This window comes from Rousettus aegyptiacus, unplaced genomic scaffold (assembly GCF_014176215.1).
Source record: "Rousettus aegyptiacus isolate mRouAeg1 unplaced genomic scaffold, mRouAeg1.p scaffold_m13_p_2, whole genome shotgun sequence".
Lineage (NCBI taxonomy): Eukaryota > Metazoa > Chordata > Mammalia > Chiroptera > Pteropodidae > Rousettus > Rousettus aegyptiacus.
The window spans coordinates 49,189,267-49,200,974 of record NW_023416295.1 but is presented as its reverse complement, the minus strand read 5'-3'; the positions used below and the strand labels follow the sequence as shown (position 1 = coordinate 49,200,974).

The 11,708-nt window shown below is 35.3% G+C and overlaps 1 protein-coding gene across 6 annotated transcripts in view; it reads left to right on the top strand.

The window, feature by feature from the left end:
* The first annotated feature begins 5,785 nt into the window (after positions 1 to 5,785).
* The window catches only part of PPIG (peptidylprolyl isomerase G), a 43,780-nt gene continuing 37,857 nt past the window's right edge, over positions 5,786 to 11,708 (top strand). For 2 of the 6 annotated variants that reach the window (XM_016165390.2, XM_016165394.2), the window contains exons 1-2: positions 5,786 to 5,971; positions 6,834 to 6,901. The gene's annotated coding sequence lies outside the window, so the exon portion shown is untranslated. Of the gene's footprint in view, positions 5,972 to 6,039; positions 6,306 to 6,833; positions 6,902 to 11,708 lie in introns of those variants that run through there. The other 4 variants (XM_036236590.1, XM_036236591.1, XM_036236593.1 and 1 more) reach the window with 3 other exon arrangements.

The window sequence follows — 11,708 nt, the reverse complement described above, 5'->3', positions numbered from 1 at the left end:
TTAGGTCATTGTTTCTTAACTATTTGGCTTTTTATTCCAGTCTGTGAAAGGCTGACATTTTTATAATATTCAAAAACTAACGTTTAGAAAAATGAAATTTGAAACCGTAAACATGGAAAAGACATGTGGAATTTTATTTCTTACTACAGGGATGAAACTGAGCATGACCTGTGTCAATACCCTTCAATTAAAGACGACTAAGAACATAACACAAAATTGGGATTACTGACTGGATAGAGTGAAGCAGGGCACACCCCAAGGGGTGTTAAATTAAGAAGGTGTTAGAATTTATTATAGTATTTGGCCTTGTGTTATGTGATTTGGGGGATATTCAAGAGGGGCTGTTCTCTACATTGGCTGCTGTGAGGAAGCAGGGATAATTCTATTATTGGATATCTTAATAACCATTATCTAGAAGGTAGGAGAAAATATTTGCAAATGGTATATCTGTTAAAGGATTAATAGCCAAAATATATAAAGAACTGCTACAACTCAATAACAGAAATATTTATTTTATTTTATTATTAGTTTCAAGCATACAGTACATTGGTTAGACATTTATATAGTTTATGACATGATCCCCCCGATTACTCTATCACCCGTCTGCTTCTGCACATAGCCAATGTAATACTTACTGACTACATTCCTATGCCATACTCCCCATCCCTATGAACATCCTTCAAATACTAAAAAAAATTTTTTTAATAGGTTAAGGACTTGAATAGACATTTCTCCATGGCCATAAGCAGATGGAAAAAAAATGTTCAACATCACTAATTAGTAGCGAAATTAAAATTAAAATCAGAATGAGATACTACTTCACAGCCAATAGGATGGTGGTTATCAAAAATTCAGAAAATAACACGTTGGCAAGGAACCCTTGTGTATGGCTGATAGGAATGTAAAATAGTGCAACCACAGTGGAAAACAGTATGGTGGCTCCTCAAAAAATTAAACATAAAATTATCAGGTAATCTAGCAATTCTACCCTTGGGAATATACTCAAACTGAAAGCAGGAACTTGAACAGATATTTATACAGCAGTGCTCATAGCAACATTTTTTTACAATCGCCAGAAGGTGGAAGCAACTTAAGTATCCATCAACAGATGAAGAAAATATCATATATACATACAACAGAATTATATTTAGCCTTAAAAAGGAAGAAAATTCTGACACTTGTTACAATATGGATGAACCTTGAAACACTATCCTAAGTGAAAAAAAGCCAGACACAAAAAAAAACAAATTTGTATAATTCCACTTATATGAGGTACCTAGAATACTTAAATTCATAGAAACAGAGCATAGAATAGTGGTTGCCAGGAGTTGGAAGAAAGGAAAAATGTGATTTCTCAATTACATCATATTCCAATGTGGATATTCGTGGACAGTGGAGGACTTTTCTCTACACAAAGATTCAGGGAACCTTAGGGCCTTAAAACCCTCTGGGGTCAGGGGTGGAACTGGGGGGTATTTTTTTTTAAACCCTCTGAACTCATACAACGCAATAACAACAACGACAAAAACAAAAACAAAATGATCCAATCAAAAAATGGGCAGAGGACCTGAACAGACACTTCTCCCTAAAGGACATACAAATGGCCAACAAATACATGAAAAGATGCTCAAGATCATTAGCTATTAGGGAAATGTAAATCCAAACAACCATGAGATGTCATCTCACACCTGTTAGAATAGCTATAATCAACAGGACAAGTAATAACAAATATTGGAGAGGATGCAGAGAAAAAGGCACCCTCATACACTGCTGGTGGGACTGCTAATTGGTACAGCCACTATGGAAAACTGTATGGAAGTTACTCAAAATTCTAAGTATTGGTCTACCATATGATGCAGCAATCCCTCTACTGGATATTTACCCCAAAGACTTTAAACTCACATCTGTAAAGATATCTGCATATCGATGTTCATAGCAGCATTATTCACAGTGGCCAGGACATGGAAACAACCGAAGTGTCCTATGATAGATGACTAGCTAAAGAAGCCATGGTACATACGTACAATGGAATATTGCTCAGCCATTTGCAACAACATAGATGGATCTTGAAATAATCATACTAAGCGAAATAATCAAGACAGAAAAAGTTGAAAATCACATGGTATCACTTATATGTGGGATATAAACCTAAGAGCACAAAAAAAAAAACAGAGACTCATGGACATGGACTATGGACTAGTGGTTACCAGAGGGTAGGGGGTGAGGAAGGAGGGGGTAGGTAGATGGTTAAATGGGGTCAAATACAGGAAGGTAGTGGGAGGGTGAAGTGCGCAAAGGGGATCAGATATAATATAGCTGAAGGAAACTGGACTTTAGATGGTAAACACACAATAGAGTGTACAGATGTGAAATTATAATGTATTCCTAAAAATTATATAATTGTATTAACCAATGTTATCCCAATAAACTTAATTTAAAAAAAAAAAGTGCTGGAGTCTAAACATATTCCAAAACTAGCAACATCAGAGCAAATCTTGTGTCTGGTCAGTGTAGAATGGTCAAACTAATTATGCAAACAACTACCTTTTAGTGGGTATGTCGCCCAGACTGTTAATTTTCCACCAAAATACCTCTTTCTCTTCTTTCTAGACACATGCCAATATTACATTTCCCAGAAATTGAGTTTGGCTGTGTTCTCACTGATGGAATTAGAGCCAAAACGGCATTTGCTACTTCCTGGCTGAGGCCTTAAGATACTAGCTCTTCTGCTTATGCCAGGCAAAACCCAATGCAACACACTCTAATCACACAAGGTCAAAGCCCTAGAGTATGTTGGAATAACATGATGGAAGGAACTCAAGTTCCTCAATGACTATAAAGCTGAGCTGTGCTGTGACGTAGCCCACTCACCTCAGATCTATTATGTAAGAGAGAAATAAATCCACTGTTCTTTAAACTGCAGTGTCATTGGAGATAATACTTTCTTTTACTTGCAACGGCTTCTTTCTTGAAATAAATCCATGGGAAAAAAATTTGGAACAGTTTGGGATTTCACACAACAGTGAAATTTCAATATATATGAGGCCCAATAAAGCATACCAGATTTTCATGGTCCAGGTAAAGATATCCAGAGAAAGAAAACAACTATCATATTCTATAACCATCATTTTATAAAATGATATTTTAACATTAAGAAAAGGTGACAAACTTAGAAAATGATTCTTCCTAAGAGCAGTGAAAACTTTGTCATGGCTCAGTCCTTGAACTGATATTTGTAATGCTGCTTCAAAACTTCTTTCAATAATCTCCTAAACTCTGATCATTTGTAAATACACTACATTTAATAAATACTATAGGAGCTAAAAATAATTAATACTTTTCCTCCCACCTTCTAAGTTCTTCTAGCTGGACAAATAATCACATTAACAAAGACATATTAACAGGAGAAAATAAAAGTTTAATATGTGTGCATGGGGAATTCAAATGAGCATGAAAATTCCTAAGACAGTAAGGCAACATTGAGTTAAATGACATTTTAGACAAAAGAGAAAAGGAAAGAAACAGGAGTCTTAGACTTCAGAAGTGAGAATGGGCAATTTACAGGTAGTTGAGGAAGAGTAGAACACACATGGCAGGCAAATTCTTGCTAGGCAACTCGGAAACAGTAGGACACAAGGGGTATCTAGCTAACAGGCCCTTGCCTGAAGCCCTATTTACCATACTTAATTCAAATTAGGCTATTCAGTCTAAGGGGAACATCCTATAATTTCTTTCATATAGCAGGTTTTTCTTTCTGAATCTTCTGGACAGGAAAGGGGGAATGGTCAAAGGTTCTTTCTGAATCTTCTGTTTCTTAATAACCAGGTTAAAATAAATATTCCAAAAAGGCAGCTTTGGGGTGCAAAACTTTGGTTCCATTTTGGTTGGTTCAGAATGTCAACAGGCAGCGACAATTTGATAACTTCTCCAGGTCTATAGTTTGAATGTCTCCGATGATACCATCAGATGTTCAGGTAAACTCTGGTTAGGGATACACTTCATCAGTCACTGAAACTGTTTAAGCATGAGCCATTGCGGTGATTTCTCTGAAGTCTGTAGCATGTCATCTAGCTATAGTTCATAACTACAAGGCTCAGGGAAAAAAAAGTTGTCGAATATTTAAGAAAACAAGAAAAATTCAGGATCCAGTCCAGTTTACAGGTGAAAAATAAAACTTTAAAGACAACTGAACTACAATCTAATATCTACAACTATGCATTGTAATTTCTATTGAAACCTAATTTTCTTCTCTAAAATCATCTTCATTTTTCTCAAAGTTAGTTAAAGTAAAACTAATTTACTTACTACATAAGTTTAGTTTCAATGAATATGGCCTAATTAGTTGTTAAATATAACAATAGCAATGAATCATATAGTCTCTTTTAAATGTACTTTCCTGGAATTTTCATGCCTATGTGAGTTCGCCATGTGCATGTATTAAAAATTTGCTTTTCTCCTATTAATCTGTCTCTGTTAATTTGATTATTAACTTAGAAGGTGGGAGAAAAGTATTGATTTTTTTTAGCCCCTATGGTACTTACTAATATTTTACTATTAAATAATTCTTCGGTCACTTCATATCTAAATGTTTTTCTCTTAGAAATGTTATATCATAGAACAAGATCAGTCATATGCACCTCAAAATGTTAATTATGGTATGATCAGTAATATAATTTTGAAAATATCTCTGACTGAATGGATAAGAAAAAGGAAGGATACACCAACATAAGAACAATGTCACTTAAACATTACCTCTACCAGAAAGTATAAGCCTAAGAAGCTTATCTATATATCATAAATAAAAATACATTCTGATAGCTGAATAAACAAAAATTAAAGCAACGCTCAAAAAAAATCTCAATATAGTGGTTAATATATATCAGATTTTTTTAGGTCTTGCAGAATTGCCCTCTTCACTGCAAAATGTAAGTGGTACAACCACTAAACTTTCCGAAGATGAGTATGCTGTTGTTCCCCTGCAATAAAAGCAATGGCTTAAGAAATTGTCCTCTGTTTCTTAGCTATGTCAAATTGGCCAAGACCCTTACACTCAGCTCACGCCTGTTATTTCATCTAACATAAATGAATGAAAAATTTAAATGAGCATAACGTATCTTTTTACACTACACCATAAGTTCCCTTAGCTAGTTCCTTTAAAAAACCCACATTCCCATAAGGCACCACCTCTCTCTCCCACCAAAGAGCAGTCAGCATTTATTTTTACCATAATCTTGGGACTCTTATTCTAACACTGTATGCCCTATTTTCCCTAGAGAGCACTGGATTTAAAGTCATGGACTTGCTTCCATATCTAAAAACAGTGCGTTTAGGAGGGAGGCACTTACCCTCCTTGAGCCTCGTTTAATATTACCTTTAACAACGATAATAACCTATATATCATGGGCAGCTATGACACTATAAAAAACAACGATCATCAGTGGCCTTTGTAATTATCTTTCCTCAACATCACTTTATTCATTGGTTTTTAAAAACTTGTGCCATAGCGTTAACTGGCAGCTGAAATAGAAACTCCTTGAAGGTAGGCCTTCCTTCCCAATACTCTGGCAGACGATCAATGTTTATGAAATGAAGCATTTGATTTCACTGACGTGGCATTCTGACTGTTACAAACGTTTCCAATCAACTCACATATAAAGCAATTAGCTATCTATAAACTAGGCGTTTAATAGAGGCCAAAATCCTAGATCTCCAGGGCGGGCTGTAGAGACGCAATCAAGACAACCCTAGGAGATACGGCCAACCGAGCTGTGACGTACTTCCTGCGCGACACTGTCCCTCCACGCCGAGACAGGGTTGTGGGGGAGGGAGGCGGTTAGTGGGCTTTAGCGCCTTTTCTGACGGCGGTACATTTGAAGCGCTTTAAAGGACCGGGCCCTGGGCAGAAGAGACTGTATTGGTGCGGGTAGGTGACCCGTGTAGTGTCGGTGGCGACCTTCGCAGCAGTCCTGAGGTACGAGAGCGGGAAGGGCGGGAGAAGAGGGGCGGAGACAGCATGATAGGCCCTGCGGAGTTAACCGTCTTCCCCTCGCGGTATCGGGGCTGCCTGGTTCCAGAGGGGCGCCCCAAGGCCCGTGGCGCTAGATCACCACTGTTGCAGCTGGAGAAAGCTTCCGCCGGGCCTCCCGGGCCTGGGAAGCGGTCCTCCTTCTGCCAGTCCCCGCCCTCTCGGTTCGGGCGCACGCCTCCCTTCCTGACGCATTTTGCCGCACAAGCTGTAATATGGCGGCAGCGACGGCGGCCTGAACTCTAGGGAGCCAGGGAGATTTTTTTGATGCTTCAAAATTGTAAGACTAAACACCAGTGTGAAATAGGTGGGAGGATTGGTGGGGAGTGGGGAGGCATAACCCGACATCCTGTCAGGTTCGGGTTGGAGAGTGTGACCGGTGAGGAGACTGGATCACAGGGCTTAAGATTAGACTGAAGACAGGCTTTCCTCGTCCTGCGACCTTTTCCTCAGACAGCGTCTATCGTGCACAGTTAAGTGGCACAGGCCACTTAATTAAGCGTTCTCCTTAAACTCAAATCTACACTTTCTCACATCCCAGAGCTGTCTCCAAGTTTTCCCACGTTTTTGGGGAGCTGTGAGCAGCGCAGGCCTTTTAGGAGGAGATACTTTACTTTAGGAGGAAGGCGATGGCTTCGGAGCTCCCTATGTCTTGGGGGGAAGTGTGTGAATTTGGTTCATCTTTAGTCTTTTAAGGAGCTTAATCAAGATCTGCGAGAATAAAGAACTCCCAGTCGTTTTGCAAATGTTAAAAAGCACTATTTTGTGCATTGATTTTAATTTCTTCTCACAACTGTTTTCTATGCAGAATCAAGTTTTTGCAATAGTGATCACAAGTACGTCTAAGGAACAATTAAATGTTTTGGAAATTTGGAGGTACGTTAACTTTCAGTAGATTAAACTAGATAGGGGAAAAATATGTGTGTGTCTGTATATAGTCCTATCTGGCAAAGAATGGCCAAAAATTTACATGTTTGAAATTGTGCCATAAAATCTAGAAAAGCACGGATACCTAGAGTAGTCGCTTCTCTCATTGATAATTTGTTATGTACTGGAAAATTTACCGGTTTTAGCATCCCCACCCATTTTATTCAAGATGGGATTATTTTTATAAAAAATTACATCTGTCTTAGTGTTCATTTTACATTGTTTAATGTTTTTTATGATTTAAGATTATCAATGCGCTGGGAACCTAATGGGTCTTGCCTTGTAGGATTCTGTGCCTTTTTTTTCAATTGTGTATGCTTTTCATGGTTTTTTCGTCATTGCAAACTGTTGGCAGGGTCACCTTGCCTTCTGCCATGTTCAAGTTTGCAAACTTCCTAGATTAAAAAATTTTTATTGGTTTCTGGCTCAACCATCTTTCTGAACCTCAGTTTTTTCACCTATAAAATGACATTTTGATGTCATACTATCATCAGCCGTGGATTTCAAAAATAAATATTCAAGTTTTTTAAAATTCTGTGTAAAATTGACTTTCAGTAAGAATGCAGCAGTTCTATGAGTGAAGAGATGAGCATACATTACATTTATTGTGACTTATTAAAGGTCTTTAGTTTTTGGTGGTTCTTACGGTGGTCTTGCAGTAAGTTAGGTCTTTGTCCTTTTGCATATTTTAAATTAGATTTTCTGTCAGGCAGTATTCATTCTTTATGCAAAGGAAAATTGGTAGCCATTCATAATAGGATGAACTAGTTCTTTAGTTATCAGGACACCATCTGCAATTTTTTCAGTGTTGCTCTTTTAAGAAATACATGTGATTGATGTTTTCTTATATTACTAATAGGGCATTTTAACAGCATTATAATGTATTATCTATTTTTAGTATAATATACTAAGGTGTCTTACTTGGGAATCCATAGATAATTCAAGTGATTTGAAGAATTTGTTGCAAACCTCTATGCCACATGTGGTATTGCACCTTTTTTTTGGCTTTAATATTACACCACCCTTTAGTTTTCATTTGATTTAAGTGTCAGTGGTTTTGCCCTGTATTTTATTTCTGTAGGGCAAATCTTGTATCTTGAAATTTGCTACGGGTAGTATTATACTCAAAGATGATTGTGACTGGGACTTTGTACTTTTCGTGACAGACAGGAAATCTTTTGCAATTTGTTTTAGTGGTGGCTTAAAATAATCATCAACCTCTTCCTGAAATTTAATTGCACCATATTCACTTATAAATATAGGTATTGATTTTTGATACTTATAAGACATGAATGATTCCTTAACTCATTGATTTTTAAAATAATAAACAAGCCTATTCGTTTATATATTAAGGTACTGTTAATTATGTAATGTAAAACTTTATCTTAAGGTTTATTCATAATTAAATCATCACATTTCGGTCATGTAATGGTCAAAAAAATTAAGCCATTACGTAGAATATTTGTAAATAAACTAGTTTCTGTAGTGAAGCTACAGAGTACTTAATAAGGAAACTCTTGCTTTTTTCCCCTTGTGACCTTAAACCAGTCACTTCAACTGGTTTGTCCTCCTGTTTTCAAGCTATAAAATCAGAAGATTGGACCAGATTATCTCTAAAGTTTCTTCAAATTTCAGAAGTCCATAGACTTTTGTTTAGGAATTACTGGATTGAATAACGTTGCTAGGGTGGTGTAGGTCTAGCCTTGGAGACAGTGGAATAAATATATTGTTATAAGAACTTGGGTAATTACAGGTAAAATAAGAATATTAGCAGAGATGTCCCAGTTATGCTTTTTTAGTTTAGTACTAACACAGTTGTACTATATTTTTACATCTCTTAGATAGTATGTATAAAAGCATATAATATTCTTATTTAACACTGAACTTGGCAACATTACAGCATTTTTCTTTTTAAGTTTTCTAAACACTGTTAATCATGTTTCTACCAGCAGTGGTTTGTAACTACCCAGCAGAGAGGGAAGGGGCACTATATGGAAGAGCGTAGTTGCCTTTCCTGACTCCTTAGAACGTTAGTTTATTTATTTTTAATTCATTAGCAATCTGGCATTCATAAATGTAGTTAATTATTTTTGAAGTAGTCCATTTTCATTTCTCATTTGTTCTCTGTCAACTACATTGGGGTAGGGTAAAGAGGCTGGTGTGAATGTTAGATTGCCTTCTTTGAAAGTATTCTTCAAGATCTATAGTTTTAACTAGTTTAACTTAATATGATTGTATTAGAGATGGAAATCTTGTATGAGAATTGTCACTTGTTTTATTAAACTTAAGCAGATGGGAAGTTCCCATCTTTGTTTCTTGGTCCTGAACTGATTATGCTCCCTCTTAATAGTGAATTCTGTTTTTAAAAAGAAAGAGAAGAAACACTCCGTTAGTAATAGAGCTTCAATAAGCAGATCTAGGAAATAGGCTCTATTTCCGTGAAATTGGCTGAGAGGATGGTAACTGGTAGGCTCTGGGAGAATTTACTGATGATGGATATATATTAGCAATACCCCATATGAGAAGCAGTACTTATAGAAGGAAAGGCACTGAGTTTTAATAGCAGAGTATAGTTCTGTTCATACTCTGATTAACTAGCATTCTATTTGATAATGTAGTCCTGGACCAGGCACTGGTTGGTTTTGAAGATACAAAGGTTCTGTGTTCAAGGAGTTTACAGACCAGTTTCTGATAAAGAAAATATGATTCAACAAAGGAATATCATTTAAGCTTCAGGGAATCAGCAAAGCTCCCAGAGTATACTCTGGCTATGCTGTGTCTTTAAGGACACAGTGGAATCAGAAAGGGCAAAGACCTGCTAATCATCTTAATAGTTTAAAAGGTTTTATTATCTATTTTTTCAAGATTCAGTACTATGCTGACTTCCTTATACTATATGAAGCTTCCATATAATTCTCTGAATGTAATAAAGTCAGTGCGTTATTTCTTGCCTAATTATAAATACCTTGTCCTTTATCATATATCTTAATAATTAGTTGCCTATATCCTTGTCCTCCCATCCTTCTGGTTACTTTAGGGTCAATATGGAAATTACTTTATGTACGAACCCAATTATTTTGCATATGAACCTACAAGATTGAACTTCTTACGTATGAATTTATTACCTTGCTGATATTTTTTACAGAATATATTTTTTTGTGAAAATTTATATATTTTAGCATTTAATGTTTTAAAGTTTTATAACGTTATTGACACACAAAAATAACTAATATATTGATAAACATTTAAAACAACATTGTGATTCTGTCTGCATAGAAAAAAAGACTATACCTTAAAATATTAAAAGTTATAGCTGTGTCAGGATTTTGTGCATTTTTGTGTGATCTAACTTTTCACTGAGCTTACTAGCTTTATTTTAAAGTATTTTCATTATGAATAAAGTAGATGAAATTAAGTATTATCATATAATCAAATTTCTGAAGAGGTGGGGCAGGTGAGGTGAGTACAGGAGGTCAAGTTGATATTAAATGGTAATAGCCAATAAATAATAGTGGAAACTAGGTCAAATTGGAACATATATACTTCATATTGCAAGATATGGTGATTTATTTTTTCAAGAAAAAATGACATTTGAATCTTACAGAAATAACTGCAACTCATTCAGATTAAACAGAGTTGCAGCAGACAGATCACCTGTATAGATTACTGCTCTGGAAGCTTTCATTATGTACTATCCTTGGGAAATATACGAACTATTTCTACTGAAAACTGCATAGACTTGGTTTTTACCTGAATTATATTTTTGCTATCTCTCAGCATTGTTTTTTCTTTATTTTTTCTTGAAAAATTTACCAAATGTTTGTCTTGTGTTTGATTTTAGATATTATTTGATTAATACCAGGAAATCGTAGCAGGAACATTATGTCCTCTTCTGATTAGATAAAATCTGTTTTCAGTAATGTGTGGAGCCATCTTTTGTGTTACCATGATTTTTCATTAGCTATTAATATTAGAGCATTTATGTGCTCAAGAGATTTGAGTAATGCTTTTAGTGATAAATTGCTATCTTTCTTGAATTAAAGCATATTTATCATTTCAGGATAACTAATTTTAATCTGTTTCTATAAGTATCATTATGTGGTATAACCTAAATATAACCACATACAGACATATATGTTATAATCTTAGAAACATATATTTTCTTTTTATTATTTTTTCTTTATAATAGAAGTTATGTTTATTAAAGTAGAAAAGAAGTACAGTGAGGCAGAAACCTTCCCCAGTCATAGAACGAAACACAGTAATGATTATTCCCTTACAATCTTTTTTTTTCCTTTTTATAAGTCTTTGAATTTAAGTATTAGGAGTAGTCTACGATTATAATGATTTTTGCATATACGGTTTTCTATCTTGATTATTTTTAAGAAATGATGAGCACTTACCAAATTATTAATCCTTTTTAAAACTATGATATTTTATTCAACTAGAGACTGTAATTTAACCATTTTTCATAATATCGGATAGGTTGCTTCTAGTTATGTGCTACTAAAAGGAGCAGTAATATAGCCACCTTTATACATGAAAGTTTTCTAAATTTAGCTCCTTACAGTAGATTCCTAGTAGTTGATTTTTACGGTACAAACCAGTTTAAGGTGTAAATACTAAAAAGTTTCACATACTGTTTTCAGAGGAGCACATACCATGTTGGGAATTATTCTTTTAAAAGATCTTTGCTGTTTTGATAGGCAGAAAATTATCTCAGTTTATTAATATTTCTTTAAAAATATTTTCCTCT